Source organism: Stenella coeruleoalba (genome assembly GCF_951394435.1).
Source record: "Stenella coeruleoalba genome assembly, chromosome: X".
In the NCBI taxonomy this organism is placed as follows: Eukaryota; Metazoa; Chordata; class Mammalia; order Artiodactyla; family Delphinidae; genus Stenella; species Stenella coeruleoalba.
The window spans coordinates 36998132-37017870 of record NC_137152.1 but is presented as its reverse complement, the minus strand read 5'-3'; the positions used below and the strand labels follow the sequence as shown (position 1 = coordinate 37017870).

General features: G+C 41.1%; 1 protein-coding gene across 3 annotated transcripts in view; it reads right to left on the bottom strand.

Moving 5' to 3' along the window:
- USP11 (ubiquitin specific peptidase 11) overlaps positions 1 to 19739 on the bottom strand; it is a 52228-nt gene that overhangs the window by 16665 nt on the left and 15824 nt on the right. Inside the window, exon 22 of one of the 3 annotated variants that reach the window (XM_079911584.1) lies at positions 4693 to 19651. The exons of the other annotated variants lie outside the window; for them this stretch is intronic. The gene's annotated coding sequence lies outside the window, so the exon portion shown is untranslated. Of the gene's footprint in view, positions 1 to 4692; positions 19652 to 19739 lie in introns of those variants that run through there. 3 annotated transcript variants of the gene reach the window in all.

Sequence of the window (19739 nt, the reverse complement as noted above, 5' to 3'; positions counted from 1 at the left end):
AGCTGCCAGTGCACTGCTGCTTAAGAGCTGTCGCCCAGTGACATAAATGTGTTGAAATGTGAAGGAGGATATGCTTTCTCACACTTTGGCGTTTTGATAAAATATCTTCCCAGTGTCACCTTATCTTACAGTTTCCCACATCACCTCCCAGAGTCACATCGCCTGGATGCCACCTGTGTGGACTGTGGAACTCGGCAGGACATTAGTCATTGTGAACCCACTGAGGCAGGAGATAGATGGGCTCCAGGCTAGAAGTTTACAACTGGCCTCCTGTTCATACTTCCTGGGGTGAGAAAAAGATGGGCTCCAGGCCAGACATTCACTACCAGACTCCTGTCTGCATTTCAAGATCTGCACTTCGATGTAAGAAACAACAACAGGAATAGGGCAAATAGCCGGACATTGGACACTTCTATGGCAGGACCAGAGAGGGACTAAACCTTGTTAAAAGATCAAGAGGTCATACACTTCTCATCCTTGGGGCAAGGGAAACATTACACATATGCAGGAAGCCTCCATGGGGTCAAAAAGGCAGGGGATGCCAGACCATAATGAGTCTTGCTATTTTCCCTCCCAGACGCCTTTGCAATGGAATGATACCAACACCATCTTGACTGAGGGGTGCATTCGCACCCAGGGGAGGGTCCTGAGACAAATAAGCCATGGAGTCAAAGAAATACGACTGGTCAAGAAGAAGACAAAGACCCAGAAGACTGCCCCCTTATAAAGGATTTAAACTTCCCAAAGGTGCGACTCTCAGGACTCTCTCGTTGAGTTCGCCCATGCATCTTTCTGCCTGTACTCTTCTTTCCTAATAAGCACTTTACTTTCCTCCATACCTTGTCTCCTTGTCAGATCCCTCCTTTAAAGGTAGACAGGGACTGGGGATTTAGTTTCTGGCTGCTGGCCCTGTGGTCTAGCAGTTAAGATTCCTGGTTTCCACCCAAGCAACCAGGGTTCGATTCCCGGTCAGAGAACTATAGTCTCGCTCCCAGCCGCTGCTCACTGCAAGCTACCACTCACTGCTGCGTGTGTCAGAAATCACCACCAGGAGCTTAGATGTGGAGTGTTACTTAAGAGATTCCAAAAGGGAAGACAGGAAACCATAACCATTTTCCTAGAGAAATACCCCAATGAAAGGAAATTAGTTCATCTGTGTAAGCTTAGGACGCAGATCACAGACATTTTACAGTGAAAAGGGTATTTGGAGATTAATTAGGTCAACAACAGCCTAAGTCAGATGGGTATGTATTATTGTACCCATCTTACAGGTCAGGAAATGGAGACACCCAAATGTAAAGCAACTTGCCCAAAGTCTCAGTCATGGAGTTGGGACTTACAATGTCCCTTTCTTCCATGGAGTTGGGCCCCTTTCACAAGCTATAGTTGCTGGAGCAAACATTGGACAACTACAATATGTTCTTACACTTTTGTTAGCGATTCTTTTCCCCTTTCAAAAGTTAAAGCAGAGAGTTAAACACCATCTGAAAGCAGGCAAATAGATGAAGTTTCTCACTCTTATGGAAAATGCATACCCCACAAGTGAGACTGCATGGAGCGCTCTGGAATGTCACCACCACCAGTAGGTAGCCCTGGCAGTTGCTGTCATGCAATGACTGTGTATATAGATCACAGTCTCCTCACAGCACGCATGCATGAAGGGCTCCGTTTGCCTGCAGGCTGGTGCTCCCAGTTTGGAATGGCTTCTCCTTTGTGCCTGGCTGCCCTCTTGCTCCCAATCTCTGTTCTGAGGCTGTCACCCAATCCGTGCCTGTTGCATATTCAGATGTATATCTTGGTTTGTGAAGGAGAATTAGCAAGAGAACCAAAAGCTTATTGTATTTGCAGTTTTTGATCCTACACATTAATCAAACTTATAATTGCCATAACCATAGTTATATAGCAACTTATAATTAGTTATAAAATAGTCTCAATATTTGAGTAAAAAGCAAAATACTAGAAAGACCTGGCTTCTTTACCTGGTGTTCCTATTTCTTTTCTGAGTTCCAGCATGGCTATTTGAAAAATCCCTATAATAATTATGAATTGCTTAGATTAAATTAAAGTAGTACTAACATGGTAAATTCTCACATGTTCACTTATGTCTTTTTAAATAAAATTAACTTTAACAATTTATGTTCTTAAAGGAGAATGTTGGGAATTCCCTGGCAGTCCAGTGATTAGGACTCAGCGCCTTCACTGCGGGGGCTGGGTTCAGTACTTGGTCGGGGAACTAAGATCCTGCAGGCTGCACAGCCTGTCCAAAATAAAATAAATAAAGGAGAATGTGATCACAAAACTTTTTTTTCTGTATTATTGCTTTTTTCCCCCTTTTTATATACTGGGGTCACTACAATGAAAACAAAATAGCATTACTGAATTTTAGCTAAAAACTACTGTTCGGTGGAGGCTCTGGGTCTGAGACTTACTCTTCTGTTGTCAAAAGATGTACTTCTTTTGTCAAAAGTTCCAAACTGAGACTTTCTAACTGTGATGCCTACCGAGGCTGAAAGAACCTGGGGAATGGGTCATCTCTCTCACTTGTGATTCTCTGTTATTTAGTGCTGTGTCCATAATTATCACCAGGGATAAATGCACCCTGCACTTAGGACTGAGCATCATTTTATTTAAATTTTGAAATGTGCATCAATTTAAAGAAATATATTAGGGCTCCTACACTGGTGGTGGGAATGTAAATTGGTGCAGCCACTATGGAAAACAGTATGGAGGTTCCTCAGAAAACTAAAAACAGAGTTGCCATATGATCCGACAATCCCGTTCCTGGGCATATAATTCAAAAGATACATGCACCCCAATGTTCATAGCAGCACTATTTACAATAGCCGAGACATGGAAGCAATTTAAATTCCCTTGACAGATGAATGGATAAAGAAGATGTGGTACATATATACAATGGAAAACTACTCAGCCATAAAAAAGAATGAAATAATGCCATTGGCAGCAACATGGATGGACCTAGAGATTATCATACTAAGTGAAGTAAGTAAGACAAAGACAACTATCATATGATATCACTTATATGTGGAATCTAAAATATGACATGAACTTATTTACAAAACAGAAACAGACTCACAGACATAGAAAACAAACTCATGGCTACCAAAGGGGAAAAGGGGTGGGGGAGGGATAAATTAGGAGTTTGGGATTAGCAGATACACACTACTATACATAAAATAGATAAACAACAAGGTCCTACTATATAGCACAGGGAAGTATATTCAATATCCTGTAATAAACCATAATGGAAAAGAACATGAAAAGAATATATATATATATATATATATATATATATGAAACTAAATCACTTTGCTGTACACCAGAAACTAACTCAACATTGTAAATCAACTATACTTCAATAAAGATTAAAAAAAAACATATTAGGTAATAACGTTCATTTGGTATATGGATATTGCAAAAGTAGTGATGGTTGTACATGAATTACTGAAGTCTGTACCACAGTTTTATCATATGAATATGTTTTCTATGTATATGTGTCACATATGTATGTTATATGTGTCATATGGAACAGATATAATATGAAATCCAAATATGTATACTTTTTATATATACCCTGCATGTTAAAACTCTGGAAATTATGAGGAAAGTATCAGTCTCTGGATTTCTTTTTTAGCTGCAGCTAAAATCTTTATGATGCAGTGAATTGAGAAGTCAACAGGAGAATTAGGCTATAAATTAACACATCACACACCAACTTCAGAGAATGGACTTCTGTGGCCCTTTGCCCATGGCTGTGTTTTGAGCATCACCTGCTTAGTAAGCTGGAACTCAGACCAGTTCTCTTGACTCCAGTGCTTGAATGGTTTAAATTATGCTATGTGCTTAGTAACTGGAAAAACCACATGTGATAAGAAAAACCTATGGCGATGGCAACAGAAATCGATTTATTCCATAGTGTTCACACAACATAAAAACATAAAAGGAAGGACTTATTCTGAACACTTTCCCATTGTTACATAATTATAAAATGTTATAAGTAAAAAGAAGGGCACTTTGCAATTCAAAATATCTCGCTATAGTGTCAAAAATGGGGGAAGGGGTAGATATTTACTCCATAGAGTTTTATTTTAATATTTATTTATTTATTTGGTTGCACCGGGTCTTAGTTGCAGCAGGCAGGCTCCTTAGTTGTGGCTCGAGGGCTCCTTAGTTGCAGTTCGCCAGCTCTTTATTTGTGCCATGCAAACTCTTGGTTGTGGCATGCATGTGGGATCTAGTTCCCTGACCAGGGATCGAACCCAGGTCCCCTGCGCTGGGAGCACAAAGTCTTAACCACTGTGCCAACAGGAAAGTCCCTCCATAGAGTTTTTTTGTTTGTTTGTTTGTTTGTTTGCGGTACGTGGGCCTCTCACTGTTGTGGTCTCTCCCGTTGCGGAGCATAGGCTCCGGACGCACAGGCTCAGCGGCCATGGCTCACAGGCCTAGCCGCTCCGCGGCACGTGGGATCTTCCCAGACCGGGGCACGAACCCGTGTCCCCTGCATTGGCAGGCGGACTCTCAACCACTGCGCCACCAGGGAAGCCCACCTCCATAGAGTTTTAAACCATTTTAATATATTCTATGAAATCCAAATGTTCAAAGGGCCAACCTTAAAATGTATAAAAATGTTGGAACTGTACTAACACTCATTACTAAAGAATATTCATTGAATATTTGCCCCAAGCCCAGCAAATGAGGGCTGTAACCCCCCACGTGGGCCTCTGCCACCTCTGAGAGCAGCCAAGTCACTCAGTCTCTCTGTGAGGCAGAATAGTCATTAAGAAACAAAAGGTCTGCTCGCAAAATCCTCCAACACATCTTTCAACTTTTTACTTGAAGAAAACAAAAACATTGCAGTTCACATATTTAGACAACTTTATCACTATTGCTCAGAGGAAAGGCCTGTCTTGGTCTAGTAGAATTCTACAGGAAGCCCTTGTGCTTGGTAAAGTGGGGAATATTCGACTCTGGCAGCCCACTAATCTAATTAATAAAATGGTACCCTTTATACCCCACTTGGATTATTAATTTTTCAGAGAATTTGAATGCAAAAAAATAACACTAAATCAATATAATTTAGACGTTATTTCACAATTAAGAAAGTATCTCACAAGTCTGTTGAGTTGCAGGTGTTTATGTTCTATCACTTTGCTAAGAAACAGAGATATCCTTTGTGTATCACGAACTGTTCCCAGGCCATTTCAAAATCCTTGTTGGGTGCATTAGGATTTTTTAGGTGGTAAAAAGAAAGTTTTGGATTTTTAAAATTACTGTGGCCCTTGCAGCACTATTTACAAGAGCCCGCTCATGGAAGCTACCTCATCGACAGACAAATGGATAAAGAAGATGTGGTACATATATACAGCCATAAAAAGGAACGAAACTGGGTCATTTGTAGAGATATGGATGGACCTAGAGTCTGTCATACAGAGTGAAGTAAGTCAGAAAGAGAAAAACAAATATTGTATATTAACGCACATTTGTGGAATCTAGAAAAATGGTACAGATGAACCGGTTTGCAAGGCAGAAATAGAGACACAGATGTAGAGAACAAACGTATGGACACCAAGGGGGGAAAGCAGGGGGAGGGGTGGTGGTGGGATGAATTGGGAGATTGCAATTGACATATATACAGTAATATGTATAAAACAGATAACTAATAAGAACCTGCTGTATAAAAAAGAAAAAAGGGCTTCCCTGGTGGTGCAGTGGTTGAGAGTCCGCCTGCCGATGCAGGGGACACGGGTTTGTGCCCTGGTCCGGGAAGATCCCACATGCCGCGGAGCGGCTGGGCCCATGAGCCATGGCCGCTGAGCCTGCACGTCCGGAGCCTGTGCTCCGCAACGGGAGAGGCCACAACAGTGAGAAGGCCCGCATACTGCAAAAAAAAAAAGAGATAAAAAAGAAAAAAAAATCACTGTGGCCTTTAAAAGAGTAGCAAGTTACTGCATTGTATGTACTGCCAAAAAAGTATCTGGGAATAACGATATAGCAGAACAAAAGCTGAAAATTATTTTCAAGGACTAAGGAAAGGAGTGCATGGTACATGCTACATGTTATCAGTTAAAATAGTCAACTATGGTGAAATATCTTTGGGGGAAAAAGTAGAGATTTTTACAAATGCAGAAGAAAATGTTACTTCTCTGAGTCTAAGTACAGTAACAAGGACAAGGAAAAATATGTCAGAACAAGCAGAAAAATCAGGTTATATGTCTTGAGAATCAAAACCTCTAATTGATTCTCACTAAGAGAATTACTGTGAATAACTAGGTGAGTTTGATAGCAGCATGAAAAACAGAAAGAGAATGAGAAAAGCAGGAAATAAATTCGAATAGCCACAGGAGTGGCTTTGACCATGAGCATGGTGTCAGAATTTCAGCAGTGACAGAAAAAGCAGGCAGACATATGGCAGAGATATTTGCTGGAACCATAAGGAAGAGAGCCTTGAATATGTTATAATTGCTTTTGAACCCTTCAGCGTCCATAGCTCTCTGTGAGGAAAAGCTCTGCTAGCCTTTGAGACTAATGAAGACTGGTTGCCTCGCTTTGGGAAATATGGGAGGTTTAAAATGGAAAAGCCTGGGCTTCCCTGGTGGCGCAGTGGTTGAGAGTCCTCCTGCCGATGCAGGGGACGCGGGTTTGTGCCCCGGTCCGGGAAGATCCCACATGCCATGGAGCGGCTGGGCCCGTGAGCCATGGCCGCTGAGCCTGTGCGTCCGGAGCCTGTGCTCCGCAACGGGAGAGGCCACAGCAGTGAGAGGCCCGCGTACCACAAAAAATAAATAAATAAATAAAATGAAAAAGCCTAGGGTTTCTCGATGAAAAGAAATGTATGATGGGGCATTCAAACCCAAAGCAGCATTTTTAAAAATTGAAGTATAGTTGGTTTGCAATATTGTATTAGTTTCTAGTATATGGCAAAGTGATTCAGTTCTATTTTTTTTCAGATTATTTTTATTTTCCATTATAGGTTATTACAATATATTGAATATAGTTCCCTGTGCTATACAGTAAATTCTTGTTGCTTATCTATTTTACGTATAGTAGTTTGTATAATCCCAAACTCCTAATTTATCCTTCCTCTCCCTCCCTTTCCCCTTTGGTAACCATAAGTTTGTTTTCTATGTCTGTGAGTCTGTTTCTGTTTCTTTTGGGTTTTTAAAAATAATTTTCTTTCTTTTTTTTTTTTAGGAAGTCCCTAAATGATATCATATAATATTTTTCTTTCTCTGTCTGACTTTCTTCACTTAGTATGATATTCTCTAGGTCCATCCATGTTGCTACAAATGGCATTATTTCATTCTTTTTATGGCTGAGTAATATTCCATTGTATATATATATATACCACATCTTCTTAAACCAATCGTCTATTGATGGGCACTTGTGTTGTTTCCATGCCTTGGCAAAGCATCATTTTTTGAAAATATCTTTGGAGAGCAGCTAATTAGCATTTTCTTCATGGTTGTTCAGGTGTTATATGAAAAGAACCTCTAAGAAACCATCACCTCTGTGACAACAGTTCAGGCCACTCAACTCCTGGTCCTCAGCAACACAGAAACAAAATAAAACCATGCTTCCTAGGACCAACATGGATCACAGAGGGACTCCTGCCTTCTGTGAACCCTTCTCTCTCTCTTTTTTTTTTTTTCTGGCCACATGCGCTGCATGTGGGATCTTAGTTCCCTGACCAGGGATGGAACCTGTGCCCCCTGCAGTGGAAGCACGGAGTCCTAACCACTGCACCGCCAGGGAATTCCCTCAGCCATGTGGCTTAATAAGTCTAACGAAGATGCTCTGTAGCAGTCCTTAAATTCTCATGATGAGACTTTAGCTAATGAGGACCTCCAAGAGTTGTCCCCAAGAAGCATATGATAACTGAGCATCTCTGCTGAAAAGATTGCCTCAGACTCACTTAAATGCAAAGTGCTCTCAAGTCTACAAGGCACTTGAAAAGAAGCACCAGATTGAAGGCAGTGGTTGAAGAACAAAGTCAACACAGAAAGGCAGTCATTCATCACTGATAAAGGTGTTTGGGGGTGGGGGGAAGGGGAAATAAATACTAAAAAGCATCTTTTTCTGATGTGATCACCTGTTTGCTCCAGAAAAGGTTAAAATGGGTCATCTCTCTCCCTGTGTCTCCTCTATCCACCTCCTCCACAGCTCTTACAATTCCACAGCAGAAATAATGGCCAATAATCGCTGCGATCACAAGTAACTGATGGTCACAAATGCACGATCATGAACATAAAATTATCTATACTTTAAAATACAAATTACCAGACTTCCCTGGTGGCCCAGTGGCTAAGATTCCGCACTCCCAACGCAGGGGGCCCAGGTTTGATCCCTGGTCAGGGAACTAGATCCCGTATGCTGCAACTAGGAGTTCGCATGCCGCAACTAAGGATGCCACATGCAGCAACTAAAGATCCTGCATGTGGCAACGAAGATCCCGCCTGCCGCAACTAAGACCCAGTGCAGCCAAATAAATAAATAAATAATAAATAAATTAAATAAAATACAAATTACCAAAATAAGTAAAATATGCATACACATAGTTAACTGAGGTTATCATAGAGACAGTCAGCCATACTGTTCCCCATTATTGCTCATCATTGCTCAGGAATGCATCCACTATAATTATATTATTCCTAGAATACTCAGACATGTGTGTGCGTGTGTGCACACACGCACACAGGCTAAACACAGTCAAGCAACGTATTCCAACAAAATTTAGGTTATGCTGTTATTTCATCTGTGCTCTTGGAACCATGGAAACTCAGAGCTGCAAGAGTTCTGTATCCAGAGCCTCACCCAACATACTATGGTTGCAGCTGTAGAAAACGAGGTCAAAGCCTGAGATGGGAATTAGGAGCAGGCTTCTGACTAGACCCCAAGTGCACTCCTTGTCCCTAGAGTAAGATGGCATGGAAGAGACCCCCAGAAAATGCTAACTTCTGGTGAAGGAGGTCCCCTTTGACATTGGAGACTGATGTCTATCATACAGAAAGCACTATTGTGAAGACATTACCGAGCTCTGGAATGTGAATTATGCCTTTATCTCTAATTTTATCATCTAAAAATGCTTTAAAAGTGCAAATATCACTTTTTGATTCTATGCTTTCAGTGAAATTAATAAGTGATCGCTGCAGTTTTAAAAATTGTACTTCCAAAATAGACACATAACTCCTGATTTTTTGGGAATGCTATCACCTAAGGGGCTGGCTTATAAAATTCTAACTTAAAAACAGAATAGGGGGCTTCCCTGGTGACTCAGTGGTTAAGAATCTGCCTGCCAATGCAGGGGACACGGGTTCGAGCCCTGGTCCAGGAAGATCTCACATGTTGCAGAGCAACTAAGCCCGTGCACCACAACTACTGAGCCTGCACTCTAGAGCCCGTGAGCCACAACTACTGAGCCCGTGTGCTGCAACTACTGAAGCTCACGTGCCTAAGAGCCCGTGCTCCACAACAAGAGAAGCCACCGCAATGAGAAGACCGCGCACCACAACCAAGAGTAGCCCCCACTCGCGGCAACTAGAGAAAGTCCACTCGCAGCAACGAAGACCCAACACAGCCAAAAATAAATTAAATAAATAAATAAGTAAAACAGAATAGGTTTTCCACAAATTCTGCTTTAGGAAAGTGTTGGAGGAAAAGTGGGGGAGGGGATAAGGAGGGGTGTTAGAAGGATACCATGGGAAAAATAAGAAACATCCCAGCATTGCAATAAGAAATTAAAGATATCTATTCTGTCTTCGGAAAGATCTCAGAACAAACTGGTGGTTGCCACAGAGGAAGGGTTGGGAGTACAGACGAAACAGGTGAAGAGGATAAAGAGGTACAAACTTCCAGCTATAAGGTAAATAACTCACAGGTATATAAGGTACACATAGGGAATATAGTCAACAGTATTGTAACAGCTTTGTATGGTAATGGGTGATAACCGGACTTATTGTGGTGGTCATTTCATAATGTATAAAATATCAAATCACTATGTTGTACACCTGAAACTAATATAATACTGTATGTTAATTATAACTCAATAAAAAAGATCTTAGTATGTGAGGTGAGAGGTGTTAACTTGTGGTGATCATTTCATAATATATGTGTATATCAAATCATCGTGTTGTACACCTAAAACTAATACAATGTTCTATGTAAATTATATCTCAATAAAACTAAGAAAAAATAAATAAAAATTTTAAAAAGGCCTCAGAACACACACCACCACAAACACACCAGCTTGGGTTCAGCACTCACTTTCCCTGCATGCTCAGATCTCTTTGCTAAGAGATTCAGGGCTTCAGATGTAGTCAGTGACAGGTAATATATATGCACTTAATACATTTCCTTGTCATCTAATTCAATACATTCAATAAAAGTAGCCTACTTGATATGTCTAACTCCCTTGGGCAGTTCCCTGTCCTATCCCTAACAAAACAATTTCTTTTGGAGTTTTCTGCTGAGTTTTAGCATCAGAAAAGATGCAAGCTTTGGATTATGGTTATTATAAACTCTCCATTCTCCAAAAACACAAAATAATCTTTAATTTGTATTCCTGTGAATAAAATTACTTCACCTGAATACAACAGCACAATTTGAAGCTTCCAATATTTCTGTATCCTGTAAAAATGGAGAAGCAGCCCTGTGTGGTTCCATGATGGGAGTCCTCAGAACATGCCGAAGATAGGGATGGAGAGAGACATGGATGAATTACACTGTAGCAGTCAATTACACTGTAGCAGTCAAAACAGGTGATGTTCAGTCTCTGCTTGAGCAACAAAATAACCACCCTCTTCTTTTTTTGATACTGGGTTAAAACAAAGAGCTACCAAAAATAGCTGAAATCGGGGACGGGGGGGGGGGGGGGGCGGGGGGGCAGGAAGTGCCTAGAGAAAGTCAGCTTTGTTAAACTGCTCACTTTCAAACCTTATGCCAGAACCACTAAAAAAGTAGCAAATCCCCTGAACCTGAGACATCCTCCCTTGCCCACCCTATGATGGAGAGCCCTTCACTAACCAGGACGGCATTAACCCCACCATGGCAGGGCACAAAGAGATAAAGCTAGGGAATGAGATGGTCTAAAATAATTAACTGCTCTCTAAAGAGCTGGCTTACTAACATGGCTCATTCTTTCAAATTATAGTAATACATTTCCTTTTTTTTTTTTTTTTTGCCATGCCGTGCGGCTTGCAGGGATCTTAGTTCCCCAACCAGGGATGGAACCCATGCCCCCACAGTGGAAGCATGGAGTCCTAACCACTGGACCACCAGGGAATTCCCAACACATTTCTATTTTTTAAAAAGCTTACACATGTTCAAATTCATTAGGAGGGGACTTCCCTGGTGGTCCAGTGTTTAAGACTCCATGCTCCCAATGCAGGGGGCGTGGGTGGTTCGATCCCTGGTCAGGGAACGACATCCCGCATGCCACAACTAGGAGTTTGCATGCCACAACTAAGGATCCCGCATGCTGCAACAAGGATGCTGCAATGAAGATCCCGCCTGCCGCAACTAAGACCCGGTACAGCCAAATAAATAAATAAATATTTTTAAAAATTCATTAGGAGGAGTGAAAGTACTTTATTTTTCTTTAAACAAATAACAATGCTTTTCGGCACATGTTAGAAGGAATAAAGTAGTAGAAAGAGTGGGGCTGTAGAGCTAAGACTTGGCTAAAAGATACCGCTTATTTGCTATATGACCTTGGGCAAGGGCAAAATGCCTACCTGCCTCAGCGGCAGCTCCATCATCTACGACATGGCAATGATAATACCACGTCCCACAGTGTTACACAGAGGGCAAATGAGAATGTATCTGGAAGCTTTTTTGTAATTTCTGAAGTCCTATACATATTGTTGTTTTTATGACATTAGACCAGCACACAGTATTTAATAATTATGAAAGTATTTTTGTCCCCAGGATAGATTCAAAAACAGATTTTGTTTGAAAACACATATTTTACCTTCACTGAAATTCATAGCCTTATTCATACATCACAGAAAGAAAGGGTCAGCTGATGACAGGGACAGGAGCTTGGGAAGAGGCAGCAGTGATACCAAATGGACACAAAATCTGCTGCTTTCAGCACAGTCTCCATTTGGAAAGAGGAATGGTCCTCTCCAACCTGCCCCATTTCCAACTGGGCACAGGAAACCTATTAACTGAGGGAAGGAGAGAGAGAAAAGCACCTCAGTGACTGTAACTGCTAGAGCAAACCAAATCCAAGATTTTGTTAGGATCTAGACTGGAAAGAAACAAGATTTTAGAGCTGCTCAGAGAATAGGACAGGGATCTTACACGGCAATAGAAGAAAAAGAGGATGCTCCCTTGGAACCCTGACTTCAGACATTGTCCATTGTTAAACATACCAAAAAACTATATTCACAATTAAGTCTTCTTCTACAGTGTATTTACATACTGTTTGTTTTTACCATTTTATAGAGTAGCTAACACAGGCAGTGGTCCGCTCAGTGGGGTGGCTGGTGAATGCAAGTGAACCATGACCAGCCATGCATTGCAGTCTATGGAAACTATAACTGAAGATCTAGAAACAGTGAGGGTTACATGCCATTTCTGTAAACCTCATCCATGTGCTACTAATTTTTCCTACTTTTCTATTCCCTCTTCTCCTTGCTTTCTTCTACCTTCCATATTTCTTTTTTAACTTCCAGATTGCTCTCTCTGCTATCTCCTTTCCACACAGAAAGAGTGTACAATTTTTTAAAGGTACAGTAAGTTTTTAAAATATAGAGATACCCATGTTTATATACATTTTTTCCAGTTGTTAAGGAAACTTTTTTTCAAGGTGAGGTCTATGATGGCACCAAAAAACTGTAAGCATTTCACAAATGTGTTACTTTTTTTATTTAAAGAATTTAAAGAATCCAACAGTGTCAAAAGTAATAAATCTAGTCACATGGGGTTTTTACAATCCATATTTCTGTTTTTTATTATCTAGGAGTACAAACATATCAAGGCAAAAAGTTAGAATAATTAATGAACTAAGCCTTCATCTCAAGAAGTGAGGAAAAGAACAGCTAAACAGCAAGTTTTACAAAGTTGTGGGAGAGCACTTCTGCTTCCAGCCAAGATGAAGCAACAGAGACAAGACTCACCTTCTTGCCTGAAACAACAATACAACTAGACAAAATATGTGAAACAACAGTTTTTAAAACAATGGACAATGGAAATGAAGGACAGTGACCCCTGAGAAACAGGAAGCAGATGAGGTGAATTCCCCAGCTTACTGCCTGGAGGGATTGTCCAGGCCACTGCTCAGGCAGGGGAACCCAGGCAGAGCCTGGCAGAGCCCTTGAGATGAAGAGACACAGCTGAGAGTCTGTGGAGACCAGGACAGCTGGAGTCCTTAGGACAGAGTACCAGAGAGGAGAGAGCTGCAGAGAGAACTCTGGTGATCTGCAGAGGGTCTTCCTGGAGCAATCAACAGAGTATCAAGCAGTGCATCTGTGTGAGGAAACTGCCCAAGACTGGGGAAAGAGCCATTCAAAAGGGTTATAGGGAACAAGGTCTGGCATTCACACAGGGTGGTTCCAGTGGCTGATCCAACCAGGAAGACTGGAAACACTCGTAATTCTCAGGTCGTTGGATACAGGACTCAGGAAGATCTTGCCTCAGTGGTGGGGAATAATTAACCCTAGATTAAACACTTCTTTGGAACTGCCTAACATCATAAAAGCAAGACTTGAAAGGATGAAACTATTTCTAAGAAAATTAGATGCATCCAAGAACAAAGCTCTAGGAGATTTGTAGGAATACAAAAATATCCAGCTACTAGTAAGATAAAATTTACAATGTCTGAGATCCAACCAAAGAGTATCAGAAATGCCTTTTCAGGGAAACATGACCCATAATAAGGAGCATAATCAATCAAAACTGATTCAGAACTGATACAGACATTAGAATTAGCAGAAAAGGACATTAACACAGTTATTGCTATTATTGTATGCCATATGTTCAAAGTTAAGTAGAGACATTGAAGATATAAAGAAGACCCAAATTGAACAGCTACAATGCCCCAGTTGAAAAATACACCAGATAGGATTAACAGCACATTAGACATTGAAGAAGAAAATAACTAGTCAACTTGAAGTCACAGGAATAGAAACTATTGATAATGAAGTACGTAGGAAAAAAAGAATCAAAAAAAAAATGAAAAGAGCATCAGTGAGCTGTGAGACAACTTCAAGCAGCCTAATATATGAGTAATTGGAGTCCATAAAGAAGAAGAGAGAAGGGAGCTTCAGAAAAAAAAAAAACATATAAAGAAACACTTGCCAAAATTTTTCCAAATCTGATGAACACTAGAAACCTGCAGATCCAAGAAGCTCAAGGAACCCCAAGCACAAGAAACATGAGGAAACGACACCAAGGCAAGAAACTATCAACAAAACAAAAAGCTGCCTACTGAATGGGAGAAGATATTTGTAAACAATATATCTGCTAAGGGGTTACTATCCAAAATATATAAAGAACTCATACAACTCAACGTTAAAAAAAACAAACAACCTGATTTAAAAAATGGGCAGAGGACCTGAATAGACATTTTTTCAAGGAAAACATATACATGGCCAGCAGGCACATACACGAACGATGTTCAACATTACTAATCATCAGGGGGATGCAAATCAAAATCGCAATGAGATATCACCTCATACATGTCAGAATGACTATTACCAAAAAGACAACAAATAACAAGTGTTGGTGAGGATGTGGAGAAAAGGAAACCTTTGTGCACTGTTGGTGGGAATACAAATTGGTGCAGCTAGTATGGAAAACAGTATGGAGATTCCTAAAAAAATAAAAAATACAAATACCATGTGATCCAGCAATTCCACTCCTGGGTATTTATCCAAAGAAAATGAAAACACTAATTTGAAAAGATATGTGTACTCTTATGGTCACTGCAGCATTATTTACAATAGCCAAGATATGGAAGCAACCTAAGTGCCCATCAAAAGAGGAATGGATAAAGATGTGGTATATATATACACAATGGAATATTACTCAGCCTTAAAAAAGAATGAAATCTTGCCATTTGTGACAACATGAATGGACTTGGAGGGCATTATGCTAAGTGAAATAAGTCAGACGAAGACAAATACTGTAAGATTTCACTTATATGTGGAATCTAAAAAACAAAACAAATGAACAAACATAACTAAACATAAACAGAGAACAAACAGGTGGTTGCCAGGGAGGAGGGGAGGTGAGGAGGAGAGAAATAGGTGAGGGAGTTTAACAGGTACATACTTTCAGTTACAAAATAAGTGAGTCATGGGTATGAAATGTACAGTGTGGGGAATATAGTCAATAATTATGTAATATCTTTGTATGGTGACAGTAACTAGACTTATCTTGGTGATCATTTTGAAATACATAGAAAAATTGAATCTCTATGCTGTGTACTAGGAACTAACATAGTGTTGAAGGTCAATTATACTTCAAAAACAAAGAGACAAATTTATAGAAAAAGAGGTCAGATTTGTGGTTCCCAGAGGCAGGAAGATGGTGGGGAAGATAATTGGATGAAGGCAGTCAAAAGGTACAAACTTCCAATTCTAAGATAACTACTAGGAATGTAATACACAACATCATATAATTAACACTGCTGTATGTTATATATGAAAGTTGTTAAGATGGTAAATCCTAAGAGTTCTCATCACAGGGAAAAACATTTTTTTTCTATTTCTTTAATCTTGTATCTATATGAGATGATGGATATTCACTAAACATTGTGGTAACCATTTCATAATGTATGTAAGTCAAATCATTATGTTGTACACCTTCAACTTATACAGTGCTGTATGTCAATTATATCTCGATAAAATTGGAAGAAGAAAAAAAGGAAACTACACCAAGGCATATCATAATCAATTTTTTCAAAACCAGTGCTGAAGAGAAAATCTTCAAAGCAGCCAGAGGGAAAAAAAGACTATGCACAGGGGGACGGAGATAAGGATGAGAGCAGATTTCTCATAGGAAACAATGTAAGGAAGAAGATAGTGGAGGAATGTCTTTAAAGTACTGAAAGAAATAGAAACAGTTGACCTAACATTCTAGACCCATGAAAATATCTTTCAAAAAATAAGGTGAAATACAGACTTTTTCAGACATACAAAAACAGAGAATTCATCACCAGCAGACCTGCGCTACAAAAAATGTTAAAGAAAGAAGGCAAATGATACCAGATGGAAATCAGGACCTACACAAAGGAATGAAGAGCACTGGAAGTGGCAACTATGTGGGTAAACATATATGATTCCTTTTCTTATTATTTAAATCTCTTTGAAGTAATTGACTGCTTAAATAAAAATAACAGGGACTTCCCTGGTGGCACAGTGGTTAAGACTCCACACTCCCAATGCAGGGGGCCCGGGTTCGATCTCTGACCAGGGAACTAGATCCCACATGCATGCTGCAACTAAAAGTTCGCATGCCACACTAAGGAGCCCCCATGCCGCAACTAAGACCTGGTGCAACCAAATATGTATATGTATAACTGATTCACTTTGTTATAAAGCAGAAACTAACACACCATTGTAAAGTAATTATACTCCAATAAAGATGTAAAAAAAATAAATATTTTTTTAAAAAATAAAAATAACAATGTATTTTGGGATTTATAACATGTTAAAGTAAAATGCATGATAACAATAGCATAAAGGCTGAGCAGGGGGAAATGGAAGCACACTATTGTGGAGTTCTTATACTATATGTGAAGTAGTATGTATCACTTGAAGGTAGACTTTGATAAGTTAAAGATGTATAATATAAACCCTAAAGCAATCAGTAAATAAAACTAAGAGTAAGAGCTAATAGGCAAACAAAAGAGATAAAGTGGAATCATTTTAAAATACCTAATTCAGGGACTTCCCTGGTGGCGCAGTGGTTAAGAATCCGCCTGCCAATGCAGGGAACATGGGTTTGATCCCTGGTCCGGGAAGATCCCACATGCCACAGAGCAACTAAGCCTGTGCACCACAACTACTGAGCCTGTGCTCTAGAGCCCACGAGCCACAACTGCTGAGCCTGTGTGCTGCAACTAGTGAAGCCCGCGAGCCTAGAGCCCATGCTCCACAACAAGAGAAGCCACCGCAATGAGAAGCCCGCGCACCACAGTGAAGAGTAGTTAGTCCCCGCTCGCCGAAACTAGAGAAAGCCCGCGCCCAGCAATGAAGACCCAACACAGCCAAAAAAAATTAAAATAAGTAAACAAATTAATTTTAAAAAATAAAAAACAAGTAATAAATGATGTGTAATCTAATGAAAAAATATGAGATTTCTATCAATAAATTTCCTATTTAAAGAAAAACACATAATACACAAAGGGAGTGACATCAGCATAATTGCAGACTAGGAAGCTCCAAGCTTGTGTTCCCCAACGAAAACATAAAATTAAATTTAAAAAGAAAAGAAAAAAGAAAGCAAGCTGAATTGTCAGAACCAATTGTGTCAGTGCTCTGGAAACAGTCACAGGTTTATAGCAACACAGCAAGTACCCAATCAAGAAAAAGACATCTTCAAAGTCGTGGGAAAGTTCTGTGGCATTCTTACTCACCCTCGCCCCACCTTCTCCCTGGGACGGTGGCAGTTGCGGTCTGGAAGCAGCAGCCTAGTTCCCAGTCCCCTTCCTTGAACTGGAGAGGGCAGAGCAGACTATTTGCAAGTGGTTGCATATGTGCTATCCATCCACCTTGTTCCATGTTCCTTTCTTCTTGCCTTCTTTTGGATTATTCATCTATTTCTCTTCCTCTTGTTTGAAATTTATACTTTTTCTATTCTTTAGTTTTTATACCCTTAATTTATCGAAATGTAGTATTAGTCTAACTTAAAATCTTCTACAAGTGCACTACTTAGTACACTTTAAACTGTATCCAATTCACAGAGTCCCTCCTCGGCTATGTCTGATATGTTGCTAAACTCATCCATCGACTTCTCAAACTGTTATTATCTATCTCAGATCTATTACTTCTGCTTGGTTCTTTCTCATTTGCATTTTTAAAAGTTTTAAATTTCTTGTTCATATGTAATCGTCTCTATTTCCATGGCCAGAGTAAGCATAACTGTTTTACATTGATGTCTGAGGATTCTAATATGAGGTGTCTCTGTGTAACTGCGTCTGTTGCCTCTTACTTCTCCTGATTCTTAGGCATGTTGTCTTTTTGAAACGTCTTTGGTTAAACCCGGGAAGTTATTTTGAGTGAATTCATCGTAGGTGGATTTTTGTCCAGGACTGATTGATTACTCATAGCTAATGAGGTCTTTTTTTTTTTTTTTTTTTGCGGTATGCGGGCCTCTCACTGCTGTGGCCTCTCCCGTTGCGGAGCACAGGCTCCGGACGCGCAAGCCCAGCGGCCATGGCTCACAGGCCCAGCTGCTCCGCGGCATGTGGGATCTTACCGGACCGGGGCACGAACCCGCGTCCCCTGCATCGGCAGGCGGACTCTCAGCCACTGCGCCACCAGGGAAGCCCTGAGGTCTCATTTTGAACCAGCTCTTTACGCCTGATTCCTCATCTGCAAAATGGGGTAACAGTGCTTAAACCATATAGTCTTCGTGAGGATTAAACAACAGCTTATGAGTTCCTGGATCCAGTCATACCTTTAACTAGTATTTCTGTGCTTTTCGCTTAAGTCAGTTTGAGCTGAGCTCCTCACAGCAACTACCTCGATTCTTGCCTGTGTCAACAGCATGACCGGAGATTTGTAGGTGATAAAGCTGGAGGTGGGGGCGGGGGGAGGCTGCCAGGTCCAGTGCAAAGGCAGCAGGCTGAGGGGAATGAGGAGACCCTTCCCATGGGAATGGTCTCTCAGCCGTCCTGATCAGGATTCCCTTCCTCAATGTGAAGGGTTGGGGTGCTTGTCTACATCCAGATACTGCACATCTGTCCACTCCACGCTGCCCCAAGGTTGTCCCCACAAGAGCCGTTTCTCAGAGGTGACAGCTGGTGCCTACGGGAGGGCTCAGGTGGGGGCTGTGCAGTGCTTAGGTGGCATCTTATGCTCAGACACACTATGCTGCACCCATTCTGTGCTAGGTGCACCACCTCACTCTTCTGTGGCATGAGGCTGAAGGGACCCTGCCTGGTGGGGGAGCTGCAGTCATGGCGGGAGGCTAAGCATAGGGGCGACACAAACACAGCACACCTGTCCTGTCAGTTTGTATGGCTTGGGCCAGATGTACCCACTCCTCAGAGGACACTACTGGGGGCCTGCGAGGTGGTCTGGTTAGTATCTTTTATGTCCGGAAACCACCCATTTGCCCACACGGATGCCTGTCTGTTCCAGGCACACCTTTCCCACATCACCTGTAGTGCAGGTCATGTCCACAAAGATTTCCATCCTGGGTCCAGGGAGGTTAAACGTCCCCTCCAGGACTACTGCCGTGTAACTGATAAGGTGTACTGACCTCTGGACCTAGCTCGAGCAATTACTTGACCTCTGTATCTGTTTCCCCATCTGAAATTGGCGATGACAACTCCTGCGTGAGACTGTTGTGAGGATTATGAGTCGATATTTCCAAAATGCTTTGGGAAACACTGGGCATGCAGTTGGTGCTGAGAATCGTGTCTGATGCGCAGATGGTGCTTCAGAAGCACTTAGAATAGTACCTGGCACAGAGATGGTGCACTCAGAGCAGCAGCCATCACACACCTGGCATTCAGTAAGCACACAGGCATAAAACTGGTGCTTGGTAAG